This window comes from Arvicanthis niloticus, chromosome 21 (assembly GCF_011762505.2).
Source record: "Arvicanthis niloticus isolate mArvNil1 chromosome 21, mArvNil1.pat.X, whole genome shotgun sequence".
NCBI lineage: Eukaryota > Metazoa > Chordata > Mammalia > Rodentia > Muridae > Arvicanthis > Arvicanthis niloticus.
Genome location: NC_047678.1, coordinates 38,331,821 through 38,354,491, shown reverse-complemented (window position 1 = coordinate 38,354,491; position 22,671 = coordinate 38,331,821). Strand labels below are relative to the sequence as shown.

Sequence of the window (22,671 nt, the reverse complement as noted above, 5' to 3'; positions counted from 1 at the left end):
AGATTTGGGTTCGAACAGACAAAAAATATGAACCCTGGTATAACTTACGACTGTGGCTCAGCTCTCTTTGGGTCAAATATTTATTTTTAGGGTTAGTACAAGTATTATTTTGATAATAGTTTGTTTGAGCAATGAAAAACTTTGTTTCATTGTTTTTAATGTGTGTTGTGCTTTGTCAGCCTGTGTGTGTGTGTGTGTGTGTGTGTGTGTGTGTGTGCATGTGCATGCATGTGCATGTAATGCCAATGGTGGTCAGAAGCATTGTAGTCCCTAGATCAAGAGTTGAGAGAACTTGTAAGCCTCCATGTAGGTGCTGAGAATTGAATGTAGGTCCTTCGGAAGAGCAGGCGGTGCCCTTAACCACTGAGCCTTCTCTCTAGACCCACTTTCCTTATTTTTTTAAAGTGCTACATATGTGAAGAATACTATAGGGAAACACTAACAACATATTTTTAGAGAAATAAAGTTTTAAGTGAGTTTGTAGATTTAAATTGTATACTGAAATTTCATCATACCACTCTATAAATCATTTTTATGTGGTTTGTTCTATATCCTGAATACTGTCTTAACAGAACTAAGGTGGCAGAATTGCTAAGTTGTAATAGCAGAGTGTTTTCATGTTAATTCATCTTCAGTGTCATTTAATCAGTATTGTTTTAGAAGCATTCTCTCGACATGTCATGTGTACAGGCTAAACTCTTTAGGGAGGGAATGATTTTAATAAAAAATATCAAATACTAAAATAGTTTTAAAATGCTGCCAAAAGTAGAAAACTTGGTAATAAGAAAACTTGATGTATAAGTTAGCTTTCTCATTGCTGTAGCAAAACAAACAAACAAAAAACCCTTGGCAAAGGTAATTAAGGAATAAAGAAGAGTTTATTTTGACTCACAGTTTAAGGGTACAGTGCATGATGGTGGGGAAGGCATGGAGACAGGTGTCTGATCGCAGGTGTCTGATCACAGGTGTCCACAGGAGGAATGCTGATTTTTGCTCCCTTTGCCATTTTTATTCAGTCTGGTTCTCCAGTGTGTCATTGGCACTGCCCACATTTAGGATGGTCTTCCCTTATTGTTTAACCCAAATCTAGAAACTCCCTCATGGACATGCCCAGAGATTTGTTTCCAGGCTGATTTTAAATACCAGTAAGTTGACAATCAAGATTAACCAACACATCTTTTGCCAACTTAGCAATCATATCACTTTAAAATCATAACATCTCATCCCTTCCTCCTAGTGTTTCACTTCCATCTCACAATGAAAACATACTGATTTTACCTTCCAAGGTCTCCATAGTCGCTAACAGTTCCAACATCATATAAGTGGTACCTATCCACATTTACATAAAAAAATCACATTACATCCAGCAAACAATGGCACAGAATAAATAGTCCCATTCCAAAAGAGGGGAATGGGGCATAATAAGGACAGGTCACACCCAAGTGAGATCAAAGCCCAGGAGGGTAAACAGCAAGTCTTTCAGCTCCATGTTTAATGTTCTGGGCCTGATGATGAAATCTCAAGGGGCTTAAATATTCCCACCCAACTCTGCTGTCTGTAGCAACGTAGCCTCTCTCTTGGGCATCTACACTCTGTCCTGTCAGCCTTCCTCAGAAGATGGCCTTTCTGACAATTATATCACCTTAGGTCTCCATTGCAATCTAGGCTTTACTTTCTCTGCTCCATGCTGCCGTCAGCAGCTCTGTGAAATGCCCCTCTCAATCTTGCATCTTTTATGCCTTTCAAGCCAGTACCACACAGAAAACACTGTCAAGTTCTGCTACCAGCTTACTATGTATCTGACCTCTTGAACCACAGTTACCACGGTCCCTGTCTGCAGTGCTGTGACAAATGCCTGGCTAAGCAATTTAAGAAAAAGTTGGTTTTATATTTTACCGCATGGTTTGAGGGTATCATGTCAAGAACATCATGGTAGGAAGAGCTTGAAGCAACCATTCATATTTCATCCACAGTCAGTAAGCAGAGAAAGAGATTTGAAATTTGGTGCTTAGCTCACTTTTAAAATTTATTGTGGTCAAGGACTCTCAACTATAAAATGACACCAAAATGGTTGGTCTTCCCTCCTCAGATAACCCAATCTGAAAACTCCCTGACCAGATTTCTGTTTCCATTGTGTTTCTAGATCCCATCAAGTTGATGTAAGATTAAGCAGCATAAGGCTTTTAGGTGAGTCTGGGGCTAAACAGAAAGTTCCAGCCCACCCTCATTGCACCACATAGCTCAGTAAAATAAAATAAATAAGCAAGCAAACAAAAAACAAACCAACCAAACAAAAAACTCAACCACAACAAAACATAAAATTAAAAAGTAAAAATAGAAACGACACTGATCAAGTAATCCTGCTGCACCGTGTTTTTCCTAGAAAGATTGAAAGTGGGACCTGTAGGAGGTTTGCTTATTTCATGGTGTTTTGATAACTAAGAAATGGAATGAGCAGAAGGTCTGCTATCAGTGACTGGATGATAAAAACAGTGTAATATGGACATCGAATATTCTCTAGTCTTACAACAGGAAACCTTGTTATTGGCAACAGCATGGGTGACAATGGAGAACATTGGGTTATTTAAAGTAAGCCAGGGACTGAAAGACAAAGCTTCCATGCTTTGATATATGTGCCATCAAAACAGTCCCTCACCGGCAGCTGTCCCAGGTACATCTACAGTATACAGATGGGTTGCTAAGATTGAAATTGGCATTTAATATGGTTTATGAAATTTCAGTGATTATGCTTTTCATTTTATTAGTTTTTACTTCTTGAAAAAGTTTTAAAAATTTAGCTTTTAGTTGTATGAATGTGTGTGTTTACAGGTATGTACATATGAGTGTGGGTGCCTTCAGAGGCCCGAAGAGGGATTCTGATCATGTGGAGCTGGAGTTATATGAGGTTGTGAGCCGCACAGCGTGGGCGCTGGGGACTGAATTCCAGTCCTCTGCAAAGGCAGTACATGCCCTTAACAACGGAGCGTCTGTCTAGCCTGGCCTTGAAACTTTCTAAAGCAGCAGAATATACTTGCTGTAGTGGACCCTAGCCTTTAATCATGCCAATAAATTTTATTTCCCTGCTACTTCGATTTCTTAAACAGAATGAAATCCACTAGTGATCTTCACTGTTAAACAAAATGAAAAATTATTAACCATCTTAGAACTATGCTAGAAGCTACCCAGTAGTATCTGCATAAACTATCCTCTAAGTGATAGTCTCACCCAGATAATGGGCTGTTAATAAGCTTTTGTTGAATCATTAAGTGTAATCTACAGTTGACTTATAGGCACAGATTTCTTAATTAGGTAAATGAATGAACAGTGAATGTTAAATTTGCATCATAGAGGAGATTAAGAATAAATGTACTTTAAAGATTAGATGCAAACTAAATATTTAAGTTCATTATTTGAGAAAAAATCTTGAAAGACAAGATAATTAAAGTGCTCTCATTCTGCATTTGTTCTCGCATATTTCAATTTTCTTATCTAACTACATTTAAAAGAAGTCTAAAAAGGAAATCTTGAATTTATTGTATATTCAGTGTGCCAAACACTAAATGGGTTTTTTATAGGCTATTTTTTTGCATGTGTATCTGTGTTTATGCATGTTCTCCTGTAGGAATGTGAATGTCTGGGTAGGTGCACTTATATTTGTGTGCACATTTGTGTGTGGAGGCTCAAAGTTGATGTCAGATGTCTTCCTTGATTTTTATCTATGTTTTTATTAATACAAATAATTAAAAGTTTTTATTTTGATTGGTGTATATTATTTGTATGAAATATTGGACTTCAGCATGACATTCATACATACAAACTGTGTACTTTGAGCACACTGTCTTGGCCCCATCTACCTTACTTCTGGGTTCCCCATCATCAATAAATAGCTTTTTTCTGCTTTCATGGTTTCTTTTCTAAAATGTAGGTTCTGTATGTAAGAAAAAATATTTGTCTTTTTGAGTATTAATTATTTTGCTCTGTAAGATACCTCTAGTTACCAACATTTTCCTGCAAATGACATAATTTTATTCTTCTTTATGGAGGAATAATACTGTGCTGTGCATATATAGCTCATTGTCTTTATCCACTGGTTTACTGCTGGGCATTAGGCTAACTAATTTGGCTATTGTGAATTGCACTGCAGTGAGCATGGGAGTGCAGGTATCTCTGTTATGTACTGACAGACTCCTTCAGCTATATACCTAGGTGTGGCGTAGCTGGACTGTAGTTCTCACATTTGGGATACATTTTGTGAGAAAATTTTAACTGTATTTTATAAATTTCATTTAAAACTTTATTTATTTGTATGCATATGTATGCGTGTGTGTATATGTGTCTGGGGACATGTATGTCATGGGATATGTGTGGCAGTCAGAGGACAGTTTGCAGAAATCAGTTCTCTTCTTCCACCATCTTGGCCCTGAGGATAGAGCCGGTCTTGGTCTTTGTGGCAAGCGCCCTTACCCACTTACCTCTTTTTGCTGTCCTAGAAATAAGATTTAAACTCCTTAATAAGACTTTTGTTTTCAATATTTCAATAACATGGAAATTGATTTACAGTTTTAATGTTCTGATTTAAATTTTTTGTGATACTTTATTCATTTTTAAAATAGAGGCTATAGAATTATGAATATCTTACAATATTCCCTATTAAAATTATGTTTTATAGGCTGTGAGTTCTTCCCATGTTTCCTCTCTTTTGTTATTTGTACTTTTTGATTATTATTACCAGATGGTCATCTGTGTATTTAAGATCAACTGTCAGCCTGTTTATGAGTTCTTTGTTTACTTTGTGTGATGAACTCCTGTGTAGTGTAAGGCAAATGCTTCTGAATGTAAAAGCTCTCCAGCAGCTGTAACTGTTGGTTTTTTTCAAGACCTTGGTTAATCTCACTACAACATCAACCATCTCTGCTTCACTTGACTAAAATCATCATCTCTGTTGGTGTTCAACCCAGCGAGGGATGCGGACCTTGAATCTGTCACTTCTGAACTCCAACCACTCACATTCTCGGTTGCTCTAGACTTCTCTGTATGCACTTTGCAGTGCCTATAGGCCTAGTAAACCCGTAGGCACTTTCCATGTTTATTAGTTTGCATATTTAGGCATTTCCCCCCTTTTCCAATGTCAACCTTATGCTTTTGACCAAGTCTTGATCTTTTTCTGGTGTCTCTAATGTATTATGAAATCCAATGCAAAACATTACATGTATGTTATTCATCCTATTAAGTTTTCTTTGGAGGTAGGCAGGACACAAATGGGAAACCTATAATATTGCTTATATGTTCTAAATGTTACTATATACTATTTATTTTTAAAATAAATGATTGAAGTATATTATGTGCTCAAAATTATGGTTTTGATTATAAGTGAGATAGTATCCAGAAAATGCAAATGATGAAAATTCAAAAAAGTTGTGTGCTTTGGGGAGGGGAATGCCTGCAATCTCAGTAAGCTGGTGGTGAGTTAGGTACATCTTTTTTTCTTTTTTTTGAGGAAAAAGTTTATTTGGCTTACACTTCCATGTTCCTGTTCATCATCAAAGGAAGTCAGGACAGGAACTCAAACAGAGCAGGAACCTGGAAGCAGGAGCTGATGCAGAGGCCATGGCGGGGTGCTGCTTATTGGCTTGCTCTCCATGCCTTGCTTAGTCTGCTTTTTTATAGAACCTAGGGATGGCACCATTCACAATGGGCTTGGCCTTTCCCATCAATCACTTATTTTTTTCTTTTTCTTTTTATTGGATATTTTATTTATTTATATTTCAGATGCCTTTCCCTTCCCCCATTCCCCCTCCCTAGAACCCCCATCCCATCCCCCCTCCTTTTTGCTTTTATACCATTTTAATTACATGCAAGTATTAAGGTCAGTTCTAGGTTGAGGAACTAGCAATACAATAGATGCAAATAGTCAAGGAACAAGCAAGACAATAAACATAAATAGACAAGGAAGTGGGCTTCAGCCAGGAAGCTGACATTAGGCTCGAACAAAGAAGTAATTTCAGGCAGGAATCTAAATCTTAGGAACATCTTGAGTTCCACAATAGCTCCAGTTACGTCCAACTCTAAAGAAGTGGAATGGATACTATTATTTTCCTCCAATCCATAAGAGTTGCATCATCTGTGAGAACCTGACTTAGAAAAGGCTGCACTTCCTCTAACCACAGTGCTGGGACAGTGTAATGATAGCTCTTCCTCCTCCTCCTCCTCCTCCTCCTCCTCCTCCTCCTCCTCCTCCTCCTCCTCCTCCTCCTCCTCCTCTTCTCCTTCTTCTTCTTCTCCTTCTCCTTTTTCTTCTTCTTCTTCCTCCTCCTCCTCCTCCCCCTTTTCCTCCTCTTCTTCCTCCTCCTTTTCCTCTTCTTTCTCTTCCTCTTCTTCTTTTTCTTCTTCTCCTGCTGCTCCTTCTGATCCTCTTTCTCTTCCTTCTCCTCTTTCTTCTCCTGCTCCTTCTTCTCCATCTCCTTCTGCTCCTCCTCCTGTTCCTCCTTCTCCATCTCCTTTTCCTCCTGCTCCTCCTCCTGCTCTTCTTTCTCTTCTCCTCCTCTTCTTTTCCTTCTCCTGCTCTTTCTCCTCTTTTTTCCTCCTCTTGCTCCTCCTCCTCTTCTTCTTTCTCTTCTTTCTCCTCCTCTTCTCTTCCTCCTCCTGCTCCTCCTCTTGCTCCTGGTCCTCTTCCTTCTCAGTTTGAAAGAACAATCATTATTTTTCTCATTCACACACAAATAATAAAAGCTATTTCTATTATAAGCAGTCATTTATCTTCATTCCTACTCTGTATGTATTTATTCATACTGTCTCATTAAATTCTGATGCTTTTCAGAGCTCCTTGGGTATGTTGTAATTTCGCCATCTGGGATATATCAGTCACAAAATACATATACATTGTAATAAAAATTGATGCTTCACCAGATTTTCTTGGTGATTCTCTATCTTATATTGTCCTTGTTCCATTCAACAATAGGACTATATAATATTTCAACTCAAATAATGTATTTTCTGATTTTTTCAGAAGCTGCTGCAATTTAACACTTTAATGTTCATGGAATACAGAAAATCTTTGGAATGTCTCCCACTTAGACATTCTTGGCTCATTAATTTTATTTGAAGGCTATAAATATCTATAATATACTGGATTAAATTGTTTAGAGTTGTTTAGTGACTCTGCAGGTTTTGGTGGTCTCTTTAATATATATTCATTTTAACTAATGATACTTGTTACATATAAAACATTGTTCCTGATCCATTACCCATCTGTTGGAATATTTGGCTAATTCTAGATGCTGTGCTGAAATGTGGGAGAACAAAATCAGTAAATTCCAGGATAATAAATATTGTTAAGGTATTTAAGGGTCAGTGCATATAGAACAGCATGTCTATCAAATCAACCCACTCATTTCTAGAGATACAAAACCAATGTCTTTGCTCTCAAAGAGTGTGTGTCTCAAAAGTGGTATTGGATATGTAGTGTACACTAGTATAATGTAGAGTAGAGTGGTCTAAGTACCAGGTGTAACAGTACAACAAGGTGGGCAGAAGGATCACATAGGGAGAAGAACACAACTGTTTGGGTCTAGCTTTCACCTTCATATTCATTCATACTTATCAGTTTATTGCCATTATCTTTGAGAAAGTTTCTTATTGCCTGTCACTTATACAGCATCATCTCCTGTATTCCAAGGGTGTTGATGGAGATATTTAAAATGGCGGCACCCAATCTGGCTTGTGATACGGAGCTGCCATATTCCCGACTAGGCTAGGGCTGAGATCATGAGCCAGGCCACCCGCTCAAGCTGCCAGCTCAGGCGGCCAGAGACACCAGCCCTGCCACCCACGAGATGCCAGCATGGGAAATGGCTCTGCCAATCTTCCATGCTGTCTTCACAAGGTTGGGCTGAGCCCAGACTATCTTGCCATCCACGTGGTACCCGGTAGAAAATGAGACTCTAATGCTTAATGATTAACCAAAGGCTTTATATGTTTGATAATGCTCAATAACAAGATGCCCACACAATTGGAAATGTTAACCAATTAATTAACCTAGATATAAGTTGTTACCCAGGACTGCTCTCCATACATGCATGGCTCTCCATCCTCCTACATCTCTGCCTTAAGCTCACTCCTCCTCTTCCTCTCCTTACTCCTCCTCTTTCTCTCCTTACTCCTCCCAACTTGCAGGGGTTGGGGGCGAATTTCCCACTACACAGGGGAGTCTGTGTCACTGCTTATATGTGCTTGGTAGTAGTTGTGTTACCAGCTGGTTAGCTTGCTTCTAATTTCTCTGAACTTTAAAGTCTTTTTATCTAGAGCTGTTTTTCTGCAACACTGAATTGAATGTAAGGCACTTAGTCAGTTTGGCCTGCTATAGAAGATTACTGAAGATGGGGTGGTTAGAACAGCAAATGTTTCTTTCACATAGTGTTAGAGAGAAGGAAGTATATGAGTAAGGTGACAAGCAGACTCCATATCTGGCAAGGACTTGTTTCCTCATTTTGAGGTGTCTGATATTTCTTGATGTTTTTTATATGATGGCAAAGTGTGGAAAGTATGGAAAGAGTATGGAAAGAAACTACATACTCTCTGTTGTTTCTATCCTTAAGCCTACTAATTATATCACGAGGGCTATACCCTATTTAAGAGGAGTTCCCAAAGACCCCACCTCCCACTACAGTCATGTTTAAACAAACAAGTGTGGAGGTGTTGTTAGCACCTGCCAGGCCATAGCAGACAGCACTAAAATAGCAATATTTTGTGTCATTATTTTATCTATCCTTTTTTTTTTTTTTTTTTTTTGGTTTTTTGAGACAGGGTTTCTCTGTATAGCCCTGGCTGTCCTAGAACTCACTCTGTAGACCAGGCTAGCCTTGAACTTAGAAATCTGCCTGCCTCTGCCTCCCAAGTGCTGGGATTAAAGGCGTGCGCCACCACCGCCCGGCTATTTTATCTATCCTTAACCAAAAAGAAAAAGCGCTGAATTGAACTATAATATATTGTACTAAGTCCTAAAAATATTTTAGAGTTATTTAAAAGTCCCTTTGAATGGATACCACATTGTAGCCTTACCTCTCTTTGTATGTATAATAAGGAAAATAGAAACAAAGTAAGTTAGCTAAGGAATTCTTCACTTGATTTTAGCCAAAAGTCTAAGAAAAGCAATAGTAAAGGAATTTTAAAAAACATCTTCGTATATAGAAGGAATTTGGGGCTGGGAGGATGACTCCATTGGTAAAGTGCCTTCTGTGCAATCACAGAAACCTGGGTTCGATTCCCCAGAACCCACATGAAAAGCTGGACATGAAAGCTACACACCTGGAACTGCAGGTTTGGAGAGGCAGGGACAGGAGGACCCCTGGGGCTGCTGGCCAGCCAGTCTAGCCAATCATGAGAATGCGAGGTTCAGTGAGACCTGCTGCAGATAGGATGGAGCAAGGAAGCTACACGGCACCTGAACAGATAAACGTGAGCAGGAACCCTGAGCTCAAGGCTGAACATCAGTAGCCAATCTGTTTACAAGTTTTTTAACTGTAAGCTTTAAAAAAATTATCTAGGTCAATATGTTAAATTGGAAAATGAAACTTTAAAATGGGTTTAGTAAAGCAAAGGTGATTAGTGTAGCTTTGTATTTGTTGAGGTCTCAAGTGTGGATTATTTAGGTAGGACTTTAGACTTCAAAGTGTCTAGCATTCTTGAGATGACTTTATGTTTTCTTTCATTGTGTATTCTGGATGTGGCAGTAAGTTTGTGAACAAGCAAAGTGTGTGAGAAAATGTAACAGAAATAATGAGAATCTATTTTGAAGAGAATGGAAGACTTTATAATCTGCATTATGAATTCTATTAGGCTGTATAAAAATGTATCAAATCCAAATTACCAAGAGGTTTAAGTTAGATTCAATTGAAACTATCACCAAGTAATAATGACATTTTCTTAGTGTTAATTTATCTTCTTGGTATTATCCACTATGGGACTGAAGTTTCTAAAAAAAAAAAAAAAATCCAGAAACTTTATCTACCATTTAAAAGTAATCTTTTAATCCTCTTCTGTTTTGTAATAGGCACTGTAGAGGATTTTCACAAGCTCTCCAGTGATGTCCTGCTGCAGATGGAGGGTGCTGTCTGCTCTGTCAGTGGGCTCCGTGTAAGATGGGCAGGACCCAGGGCAGCCTACTGGCACTGATGGCTTTCTGATGGCTTTTATGTCTCCCCTACTCTGCTTGCATTATTATTATCATCTAGTTTCATCCAGTATTGCTGTTTCTTTGTAAATATTTTAAGTAACTTCATTTTGTGAGCAATGGTCTAATCTAATGATCTATAATCCTGCTAAACTCACGGGTAAAGTACTCCATTACACTTCAGTGTGGAAAAGGTGAGTGACTGAAGGAATGCTGGGAACACTTTTAGTTATGGTACTTCCATCCTGGATGGCAGGTGACGTCATAACTCATTCAAAACATAGGATTCAAGTATTTATTCATGTTAAATACTAATAAAAGCCCAATCTTTTCTTTAAAAATGTTCCCTAAGATTTAGTTATTTTTAGCATATATTTATGGGTGTTTTTCCTGCACATATATCTGTGCACCAAATTCATGCAGTGCTTACAGAGGGCATAAAAGGGTCTTGGATCCTCTAGAACTGATGTTACAGATAGTTGTGAGTCACATGTCAGTGCTGGGAGCTGAATCCAGATCTTCTGCAAGAGCAACCGGTGTTCAACCACTGAGCAATCTCTCCAAATGCTCTTACTGAGTACCTGGATCTGGCTTCTAGCATCCACATGATTGCTTACAGCCATCTATAACTCCACTTCCAGGGAGTCTGGTACCTTATGACATATGAGAGGCGTCAGACATGGACATGGTACACGTACCAAAGCATACATGGTACATATGCATACAAACATACATACATACATACATACATACATACATACAAAACATCCATACACATGGAATAAACAGAAATCTCTTGAATCAACTTGATATTCTTATTCCTTCTAGAATTGTATCTTAATTCTTTTCCATCAGTTCAGTTAAACATAATGTCTCCTAGTATCTGCTTTAGATAGACTTAGAATCTTCTGTATCTATCTTTACACTTGATTTCTAGGTCAGCAGCTCTTTCCCAGTACACAGCATTGTAGCTTCTTTATTGCTTCAGCTTGGGAGGGCATATGAAGGATAGATGATAACATTAATAACATTTGGGACTTACAACTAGAAGAAAATCTTGGCAAAAATAATAAGTTAATATCTTCTAGTTTTGGTGGTCAGATTTATGCCTCAAAGTCACAACAAGATTAAAACATGTGTAATATTGATATTATTTACCTTCTTCACAGAGCCAATGTAAACCTGTAAAATATACTTTTAGTATTAAACACATTGTCATAGCATTGCCAATATTTGGAGGCACATTGTGTGCAATCTTAGAGACTTGTAAAAAAAAAAAAAAAACTCAGCTAGAAATATTAAAAACCAAAGAAAATAGACTGTTTGTCTGTACTGGGTGGAATAAAAATTTGTTTTCAAAATGAGTCAGTGTTGAAGAAGGAGGGAATTATTTTGAAAATAAGAAGCTTATTGTAGTTCATACTATGAATTATATAAGCCATGATAAAATATATCAATTTAAAGTACCAAGAGATTTAAGATAGACTAAGCAAGGAGGAATGATTGTATCAGATATTGGAACAACCCAAAAGATAGTCTTTATTGGCGCAAGGAAAAACATGGATCAAGGAAGTAAAATACAGTGTATAGAAATTGATTCATATGTATATATAAAAATAAAATTCATTTCAAATTAATGATAAAATAATGCACTAATAAATGAATGTGGTTGGATAATTGGCTAGCTACACAGGTAGAAGTATTTTAACATTTGTGAGCACACAAAACATTCCAGTTGGATTAAATACCTAAATACAAGAAACAGAGCAATTAAGAAAAGTATATGGAAAATTTTATTTAAAATCTCAGGAACAAATAAGCAGTATTTAAGAAACATAAATTCAAATTCTATAATCTTAACTTTCTGTATGATAAAAGTATAAAGTTTAAAAAGTGGTGAACTATATGAGGATGTTTCCAACTTATGAAACAAATAGTTAATATCCCTACTTCATCATGAGCTCTACCAAATCTCTGTAAAGAAAACAATAAGACCCAAGTATAGAATAGAAACAAGGTTTTCCAATAAAAGAAAACACAAATAGTCAATAAAACCTAATTAGTGGTCAGGGAAGTGTAAATTAATACTACAGTATGATAGCTCTCTGTTAATTAAATTTGAAAAAGTCATTGTTAATACCCATTGTTGATACACTAAGAGGAAATTGGTACTTATAAACTGTTAGTGGAAATTAAAAAATAGAATGGATTTCCAGAGGTCCATTCAGAATTGTCTCCTTAAAAATGTGCATACCTTTTAATGTAGCATTTCTATTGTAGAAGTATACAATTCAAACACATGGATTAACAAATATGCAATGGTATTTGCTATCGTATGCTTCCACTATCCCAAAACAGGAAAAACAACAAAACATAGAAAAACAGAGTCCTTCTGACTAAATTCATCAGTCATACTATGCATGCTGCATTGATTTAATGTTATGCTGTATAAAGCTCACAGGAGTGAAATGATCTGATATGTTGCCCTCGGGAAAGATTTAGGAGACAAAGAAACATAGCCACAAAAGACTCTATGTCTATATTAGAAACATGAGAATGTAGATCATGTAGCATGTGTGGTTAACTTATGGAATGGATTTAGGCAAAGATAAATATTTTATCAATAATTAGGAAAATTAAATATTTGATCATATTTGGAAGATTCAGTTGTTAATAAAAGCCTTTAAATAATTAAAGCCATGAAGGACAGAAAAATTCCAAGTCATTACTTCTATAGAAAGCATAATTAACAAACTTTATTATATCACAAAGGGAAATTTTCTTTAGATGCAGTATTCATTCCAGTCACTAGGATGTATTTGGTCACTTCTGACCCATTATTATGAACATGGCAGTCAAAAATAGAGATATTCAATAATTTAAAACAGAGTAAGGAGAACAAGCAGAAGTGTAGTATTGAGGCAAAGTTAAAAAAGCTGAAGACAATTTAGATGCAACTAGAAGGGTATTAAAGCCCTTTTTGCTGTATCAACCAGTTAATTATAGCTGAATCAGTTTAATAGGACCAAGTGTGAATGGCTATAATATTCTCTTTCCATATGTATATACATATATTCTTAATATAAATACATTAAGAATAATTTTAAAACAAAGTGGATAAGTCAGTGCTTATGAAAGTTTTAAGTTGTAACGATGTAATTAATGTTCTATTGTACAAATGTGGTGTCACTTTTTTGATTACTTTACATTTTGTCAAATTACATCGCCAGAAACTACAAGTGTAAAAGGGTTGATTTGGGGTTTTTAGGAATTTCTGGTAGTCCAGAATCAGTGTTCTAAGTAAAGCAGGGAAAGTGAGCTGTTCAGTGGTCAATATAAGATGAAGAAAAAAGAGTTATTAAATAAATAACAACAAATAACAACAATAATTTCTTGTATCTTATTGGATCATAATTTGGTTAGCAAAAGCAAGAGAAATTATAGAAAATATACAAATACCTACAAACTAAGCAATATTCCTTTGAATAATTGGAGAGTCACTAAAGAAACCACAGAAAAAAATGAAAACTCCTACAATCAAATGAAAATGAAACTCCCAGATCTTTGGGTTAAAGAAACATAGTTCTAAGAGGGAAGTATATAGGTGTGAATATCTATGTGGAGAAAAATGGGAGATATTAGAAAAACTATCTGTGTATTTGAAGAGCTGAGAAACAATAAAAACCAGGCAGATATAGAATGATGACTAAGCAAATAGTACAAAGGTTCACTGAAGTGAAGAATTCCTTCTTTGGAAAGATAAACAAGATATACAAGCCCTTAACCAAGCTAGCCAGAAGAAAGAGAATATTCAAACCAATACAATTAGAGATAAAGAGAGCATATTATAGTAGATACCTCTGAAACCAAGAGGATAATCAGGAGATACTTTGAAAACTTATACTAAAAAATCTGGAAATCTAGAAAAAAATGAATAAAATTCTAGACATGTAACTTGCTAACATAAAACCAAGATTTTATGAGCTCAAATCGATACAACCAATAATAATGAAGCAGTAATAGAGTCCCAAGAAATACTAGCCCAAGGCTGGATGGAGTCACTGTTGAATTCTTTCACAACTTTAATGAAATAACATCAGTGCTCCTCAGCATGCTTCATAGAATACACATGCTTCATGTGTATTCAACAAACATAAAAGACACCACACAAAAGAAAACTACAGAAAGTTTTTCTTGATGGGCTTAAAAGGGAAGATCCTCAAAATATTTGCAAGGCAAATTCAATGACATATTTACAAATACTTTATGATAAAGTGGGTTTAATGCCATAAATGCAAGAATGGTCTAACATATGCAAATTAGGAAATACAATAGAACCCATTTCATTTTAACAGACGCATCAAAAAAAAAAAAAGCCTGCAACAAATCTTAACATTTCTTCATGATAAAAACAAAACCCCAAAGAAGTGATTAATAGGAATAGAAGGATTATATCTAAATATAAGACAAGTCATTTATAATAAATATATAAACATCATTAAACTGAATATGGGTAAACTGAAAACATTTCCATTAAAATCAGGAATAAGATGAGAGTATCCATTCTCACCACTCAACATAGTGTTTGAAATCTTAGCCATAGCAATAACACAAGAGAAAGAAATAAGGGGTAAAAAGGAGAGAAAGAAGTAAAATTGTATTTGTAGACACCCTAATCCCATACATAAAAGACTCTAAAACACTAAAAACTTTTAAATCAAATATACATTTTCATCAGAATAGCAGGATGCAAACTCAATACACAAAAATCAAGAACTTTTCGATACATAACAGTTTTCTCTTTTTCTTTTTTTCCCTTTTTTATTGGATATTATATTTACATTTCAGATTTTATCCCCCCCCACCCAGGAACCCCCTATCTCATCCCACCTCTTCCTGCTTCTATGAGGATGTACCCCCACCTACTCCCCAACTTCCACCTTCCCACCCTCGAATTCCCCCCCACCCCCAACTCGGTGTCCAGCCTTCATGGGACCAAGGATCTCCCCTCCCATCTATGCCCAACAAGGCCATCCTCCCCTACATATACAGCTGGAGTCATGGGTCCCTCCCTATGTGCTCTCAGGCTGGTGGTTTAGACCCTGGGGAGCTCTGGTTGGTTGGTATTATTGCTCTCCTCATGGGGCCACCAACCCTTTCAGCTCCTTCAGTCTTCTCTCTAACTTCTCCATTGGGAACCCCTTGATAAGATCAATGGTTAGCTGTGAGCATCTGCCTCTGAATATGTCAGACTCTGGCAGACCTCTAAGGAGCCAGCTATATCAGGCTCTTGTCAGCATGCACTTCCTGACATCCACATCAGTCTACCTTTGGTGACTGCACATGGGATGGATACCCAGGTGGAATGGTCAACAGAAGGCCCCTCCTTCAGTTTCTGTCCCACACTTTGTCTCCATATTTGGTCCCTTGAGTATTTTGTTACTCCTTCGAAGTAGGACTGAGGCACTCACACTTGGTGTTCCTTCTTCATGAGCTTCATGTGGTTGGTCTGTGAGTTGAATCTTGGCTATTTCAAGCTTTTAGGCTAATATCCACTTATCAGTGAGTAAATACCATGTGTGTTGTTTTGTGATTGGGTTACCTCACTCAGAATGATATTTTCTAGTTCCATCCATTAACCTAAGAATTTCTCGAATTCATTATTTTTAATAGCTGAGTAATACTCCATTGTGTAAATGTACCACACTTTTTGTATCCATTCCTCTGTTGAAGAACATCTGGGTTCTTTCTGAAAGAAAGAAAAGCAATGCCATGAACAACAATTCCAATAAACAAACAAACAGTTAATTTCTTAAGAAATAAATTGAAGATCATAGAAGATGGAAAAGGCATCCCATGTTCATGGATTAGCAAAGTTAGTCTTGAGAAAACGGCCATATTACTGAAAGTTATCTACAGATTCAATATAATCTCCTTTAAACCTCCACTGACATTCTTTACAGAGCTAGGGAAACATTAATAGGGAAAAAACAAAAGATCCGGAATAGCTAAAGCTATCTTGAGGCATCACAGTGCCTGAGACCAAACTGTAATAAAGTGAAACAATATGAAACTGGAAATAAAAGCAAACCTGTGGGCAGTAAAACAAAGATCCAGAAACATGACTGAGCAGCCACCTCCATCTTCTATTGAGTGGTCAAAACTTTAGATTGGAAAAGAAACTGGTGTTGGGAAAACTGGACAAAATGGGTAAAAGACAAATAGATCACCATGACTCATCTACACAAAAATCAATTCAACATTGACCAATGACTTAAATGTAAGACTTGGAACTTTGAAACTTCTAGAGGAGAGCTTAGGGGGACCATTTTAAGATCTAGGCTTTTTAAGATCTAAGGCTTGCTTTTTTTTTTTTTTTTTTTTTTTTTTTTTTTAAAGATCTAGCTCTGCCTGGCTCTTTCTGCTGGGACAGACCATATTCTGACCCATCCCATAGGAGCCTCAGATCATAGAGGAAGCTGGATGCCCAGGAGCTCTAACACACCCAGGGTCATAAGATTCCAGGATCCCAGAGGCAGCCTGACTCCCAGGAGCTCATCCACCCAAGATCTCAGGATTACAGAATCACAGAGACATCTGGAATCTGAGTAGTTCTGACACAACCAAGATAATTGGAGAGACAGGCTCCAGTCAGAGACTATGAGGGCAGGTAGCACTAGAGACAACCAGATGGTGAAAGGCAAGTGCAAGAACGTAAGCAACAGAAACCAAGGTTACTTGGCATCACCAGAACCCAGTTCTCCTGCCATAGCAAGTCCTGGATACCACATCACACTGAAAAAGCAAGATTCAGATTTAAAATCACTTCTCATAAGATGATAGGGGACTTTAAGAAGGACATAAATAACTCCCTTAAAGAAATACAGGAGAACACAGGTAAACAGGTAGAAGCCCTTAAAGAGGAAATACAAAAATCCCTTAAATAATTACAAAAAAACACAACTAAACAGGTGAAGAAATTGAACAAAACCATCCAGGATCTAAAAATGGAAGTAGAAACAATAAATCACAAAAGGAGACTACCCTGGAGATAGAAAACTTAGGAAAGAGATCAGGAGTCATAGATGTAAGCATCACCAACAGAATACAAGAGATAGAAGAGAGAATCTCAGGTGCAGAAGATACCAGAGAAAACATTGACACAACGATCAAAATGCAAAATGCAAAAAGCTCCTAACGCAAAATGTCCAGGAAATCCAGGACACAATAAGAAGACCAAACCTAAAATAATAGGTGTTGAAGAGAGAGAGAGAAGAGCCCTAACTTAAAGGACCAGTAAATATCTTCAACAAAATTATAGAAGAAAACTTCCCTAACCTAAAGAAAGAGATGCCCATGAACAAGAAGCCTATAGAACTCCAAATAGACTAGCCCAGAAAAGAAATTCCTCCTGTTTCATAATAATCAAAACACCAAATGCACAAAATGAAAGAATATTAAAAGGCAGTAAGGGAAAAAGCTCAAGAAACATATAAAGGCGGACCTATAAGAATTACACCAGCCTTTCACCAGAGACTATAAAAGCCAGAAGATCCTGGACAGATGTCATACAGACCCTAAGAGAACACAAATGCCAGCCAAGGCTACTATACCCAGCAAAACTCTCAATTACCATAGATGGAGAAACTAAGATATTCCATGACAAAACCAAATTTACACAATATCTTTCCAAAAATCTAGCACTACAAAGGATAATAGATGGAAAACTCCAACACAAGGAGGGAAACTACACCCTAGAAAAGGCAAGAAAGTAATATTTTTCAAACAAATCCAAAAGAAGATAGCCACACAAACATAATTCCACCTCTAACAACAAAAATAACAGGAAGCAACTATCACTGTTCCTTAATATCTCTTAATATCAATGGACTCAATTCCCCAATAAAAAGACATTGACTAACAGACTGGATATGTAAACAGAACACTTCATACTTGTCAAAGGAAAAATCTACCAAGATGAACTGTCAATTCTGAATATCTATGCTCCAAGATGCAAGGGCACCCACATTCATAAAAGAAACTTTACTGAAGCTCAAAGCATACATTGCACCTCACACAGTAATAGTGGGAGACTTCAACACCCCACTCTCAGCAATGGACAGACCATGGAAACAGAAACTAAACAGAGACACAGTGAAACAAAGAGAAGTTATGAACCAAGTGGATTTAACAGATATCTATAGAACATTTCATCCTAAAACAAAAGAATATACCTTCTTCTCAGCACCTCATGGTACCTCCTCTAAAATAGACCATATAGTTGATCACAAATCAGGCCTCAACAGATACAGAAAGATTGAAATAATCCCATGCATCCTATCAGATCACCACAGACTAAGGCTGGCCTTGAATAACAACAAGAACAATGGAAATTCCACATACAGGTGGAAACTGGACAACGATCTACTCAATGATAACTTGGTCAAGAGAGAAATAAATTAAAGACTTTTTTTAGATTTTAATGAAAACTAAGGCACATCATACCAAGACTTATGGGACACAATGAAAGCAGTGCTAAAAGGAAAACTCATAGCTCCAAGTGCCTACAAAAAGAAACTGGAAAGAGCATACACTAGCAGTTTGACAGCACACCTGAAATCTCTAGACCAAAAAAATGCAAATATACCCAAGAGGAGTAGACAGCAGGAAATAATCAACTCAGGGCTGAATCAACCAAGTAGAAACAAAAAGAGCTATACAAAGAATCAACAAAACTAGGAGCTTTAGATTTAGATTTTCTTTAGAAAATCAACAAGATAGATAAACCCTTAGGGAGATTAACCAGAGAGCACAGAGACAGTATCCAAATTAATAAAATCAGAACTGAAAAGGGAGACAACAGAAACTGAGGAAATTTTAAAAAATCAGATCCTACTACAAAAGGTTATACTCAACAAACCTGGAAAATTTGGATGAAATGGATAATTTTCTAGACAGATAACAGGTACCAAAGTTAAATCAGGATCAGGTAAGCCATCTAAATTGTCCAATAACCCCTAAAGAAATAGCAGCAGTTATTAAAAGTCTCCCCACCAAAAAAAAAAAAAAAAAAAAAAAAAAAAAAAAAAAAAATCCCAGGACCAGATGGATTTAGTGTAGAATTTTATCAGACCTTCAAAGAAGACCTAATACCAATTCTCTTCAAACTAGTCCACAAAATAGAAACAGAAGGAACATAACCCAATTCATTCTATGAAGCTACAATCACGCTCATACCTAAACCACACAAAGATACAGACAGCAAAGAAAGAGAACTTCAGACCAATCTCCCTTATGAATATCGATGCAAAAATACTCAATAAAATTCTCAAGAACCAAATCCAAGATCCTATCAAAACAATCATTCATCATGATCAAGTAGGCTTTACCTCAGGAATGCAGGAATGCTTCAATATATGGAAATCCATCAACATAATCCACTATATAAACAAACTCAAAGAAAAAAACCACATGATCATTTCACTAGATGCTGAGAAAGCATTTGACAAAATTCAACATTTCTTCATGGTAAACATCTTAGAAAGATTAGGAATTCAAGGCCCATACCTAAACACAGTAAAAGCAATATACAGCAAGCCAGTAGTTAACATCAAACTAAATGGAGAGAAACTTGAAGCAATTTCATTAAAATCAGGGACTAGACAAGGCTGCCCACTCTCTCCCTACCTATTCAATATAGTACTGGAAGTCCTTTCCAGAGCAATTAGACAACAAAAGGAAGATGTCAAAATACCACTATTTGCAGAGGATATGATAGTATACTAAGGTGACCACAAAACTTCCACCAGAGAACTCCTAAACCTGATAATCAACTTCAGTGGCTGACATAAAGTGGCTGGATATAAAATTAACTCAAACAAATCAGTAGCCTTCCTATACTTAAAGGATAAACAGGCTGAGAAAGAAATTAGGGAAATGACACCCTCCACAATAGTCACAAATAATGTAAAATACCTTAATGCGAATTTAACCAAACAAGTGAAAGATCTATGTGACAAGAACTTCAAGTCTCTGAAGAAATTGAAGAAGATCTCAGAAGATGGAAATATCTCCCATGCTCATAGATTTGCAGGATTAATATAGTAAAAATGGCCATCTTGCTGAAAGCAATCTACAGACTCAATGCAATCTCCACCACAATTTCAACTCAGTTCTTCATAGAATTAGAGCAATCTGCAAATTCATTTGGAATAACAAAAAATCCAGGACAGCAAAAACTATTCTCAACAATAAAAGAACTTTGGGGGAATCAACATCCCTAACCTCAAGCTGTACTACAGAGCAATAGTGATAAGAAGTGCATGCTATTAGTACAGAGATAGGCAAGAAGATCAATGGAATAGAATTGAAGACCCAGAAATGAACCCACACACCTTTGGTCACTTGGTCTTTGACAAAGGAGCTAAAAACCATCCAGTGGATAAAAGGCAGCATTTTCAGCAAATGGTGCTGGTTCAACTGGAGGTCAGCATGTAGAAGAATGCAAATTGATACTTTCTTATCTCTCTGTACAAAGGTCAAGTCCAAGTGGATCAAAGACCTCCACATAAACCCAGATACACTGAAACTAATACAAGAGAAAATGGGAAAGAGCTTAGAACACATGGGCACAGAGGGAAATTTCTGAACAGAACACCAATGTCTTATGCTCTAAGATCAATATTGACAGATGGGACCTCATAAAATTGCAGTTTCTATAAGGCAAAGGACATTGTCAATAGGACAAGATGGCAACCAACAGATTGGGAAAAGATCTTTACCAATCCTACATCTTATAGAAGGCTAATATCTAATATATAGAAAGAACTCAAGAAATTAGACTCCAGACAATCAAATAACTATTAAAATGGGTTACAGAGCTAAGCAGTTCTCAACTGAGGAAACTCGAATGATTGAAAAGCCCCTAAAGAAATGTTCAACATCCTTAGTCATCAGGGAAATGCAAATCAAAACAGCTCTGAGATTCCACCTGTTACCAGTCAGAATGGCTAAGATCAAAAACTCAGGTGATAGCAGATGCTGGCGAGGATGTGGAGAAAGAGGAACACTCCTCCATTGTTTGTGGGGTTGCAAGCTGGTACAATCACTCTGGAAATCAGTCTGGTAGTTCCTCAGAAAAGTAGACATAATATTACTTGAGGATTCAGCTATACCACTCCTGGGCATATACCCAGAAGATGCTCCAACATATAACAAGGACACATGCTCCACTATGTTCATAACAGCCTTATTTATATTAGCCAGAAGCTGGAAAGAATCCAGATGTCCTTCAACAGAGGAATGGATACAGAAAATGTGGTATACTTACACAATGGAGTATTACTCAGCTATTAAAAACAATGAGTCCATGAAATTCTTAGGCAAATGGATGTATATAGAAAATATCATCCTGAGTGAGGTAACCCAATCACAAAAGAACATACATGGTATGCACTCATTGATAAATGGATATTAGCTCAAAAGCTCACAATACCCAAGATACAACTCACAGACCACATGAAGCTCAAGAAGAAGGAAGACCAAAGTATGGGTGCTTTGGTCCTTCTTAGAAGGAGTAACAAAATACTCAAGGGAGCAAATATGGAGACAAAGTGTGGAGCAGAGACTGGAGGAGGAGCCGTCTGGAAACTGGGCATCCATCCCATATGCAGTCACCAAATGCAGACACTGTTGTGGATGCCAGGATGTGCATGCTGACAGGAACCTTATATAGCTGTCTCCTGAGAGGATCTGCCAGAGCCTGACAAATACAGAGGTGGATGCTCGCAACCAACCATTGAACTGTTCACAGGGTCCCCAATGGAAGAGGTATAGAGAAGACTGAAGGAGCTGAAGTGGCTTGCGGCCCCATGGGGAGAGCAACAATACCAATCAACCAGAGTTCCCAGGATCTAAACCACCAGCCTGGGAACAAACATGGAGGGACTTATTGTTCCAGCTATATATGTATTGGAGGATGGCCTCATTGGGCATCAGTGGGAGAGGAAGTCCTTGGTCCCGTGAATGCTAGAAGCCCCAGTGTGGGGGAATTCGAGGGTGGGGAGGCAGGAGTGGGTGGATGGGTGGGGGCACACCCTCATAGAAGCAGGAGGAGGGGGGATGGGATAATGTTTTTTCTGGGGGGAGGGTAGAATGTGGAAAGGGGATAACATCTGAAATGTAAATAAGTAAAATATCAAAAAAAAAAAAAAAAAAAAAAAAACCCAAACTAGATAATGGAACACTATTGCAGTTGAGCATTTGAGACTTTTTGTCAACAATTTAGTATTACCCATTTTACTGGGATTCCTTATAATCCTCAAGGACGAGGTATTGTGGAATGGGCCCATGGAACTTTATAACAATATCTTCATAAAATAAAAAAGGGGGAGTTATATCCCTGCACACCACAAAATTATTTAAATCATGTTCCTTTTACTTTAAAATTTTTTAAAAATTTGGATACCAAGGAACTTTCTGCTGAGTGTCTATGGCACCCTACA

At 37.2% G+C, this 22,671-nt stretch overlaps 1 protein-coding gene across 3 annotated transcripts in view; it reads left to right on the top strand.

Annotated features, from left to right (window-relative positions):
- The window catches only part of Zcwpw2 (zinc finger CW-type and PWWP domain containing 2), an 83,055-nt gene that overhangs the window by 994 nt on the left and 59,390 nt on the right, over window positions 1-22,671 (top strand). The window lies entirely within an intron of this gene.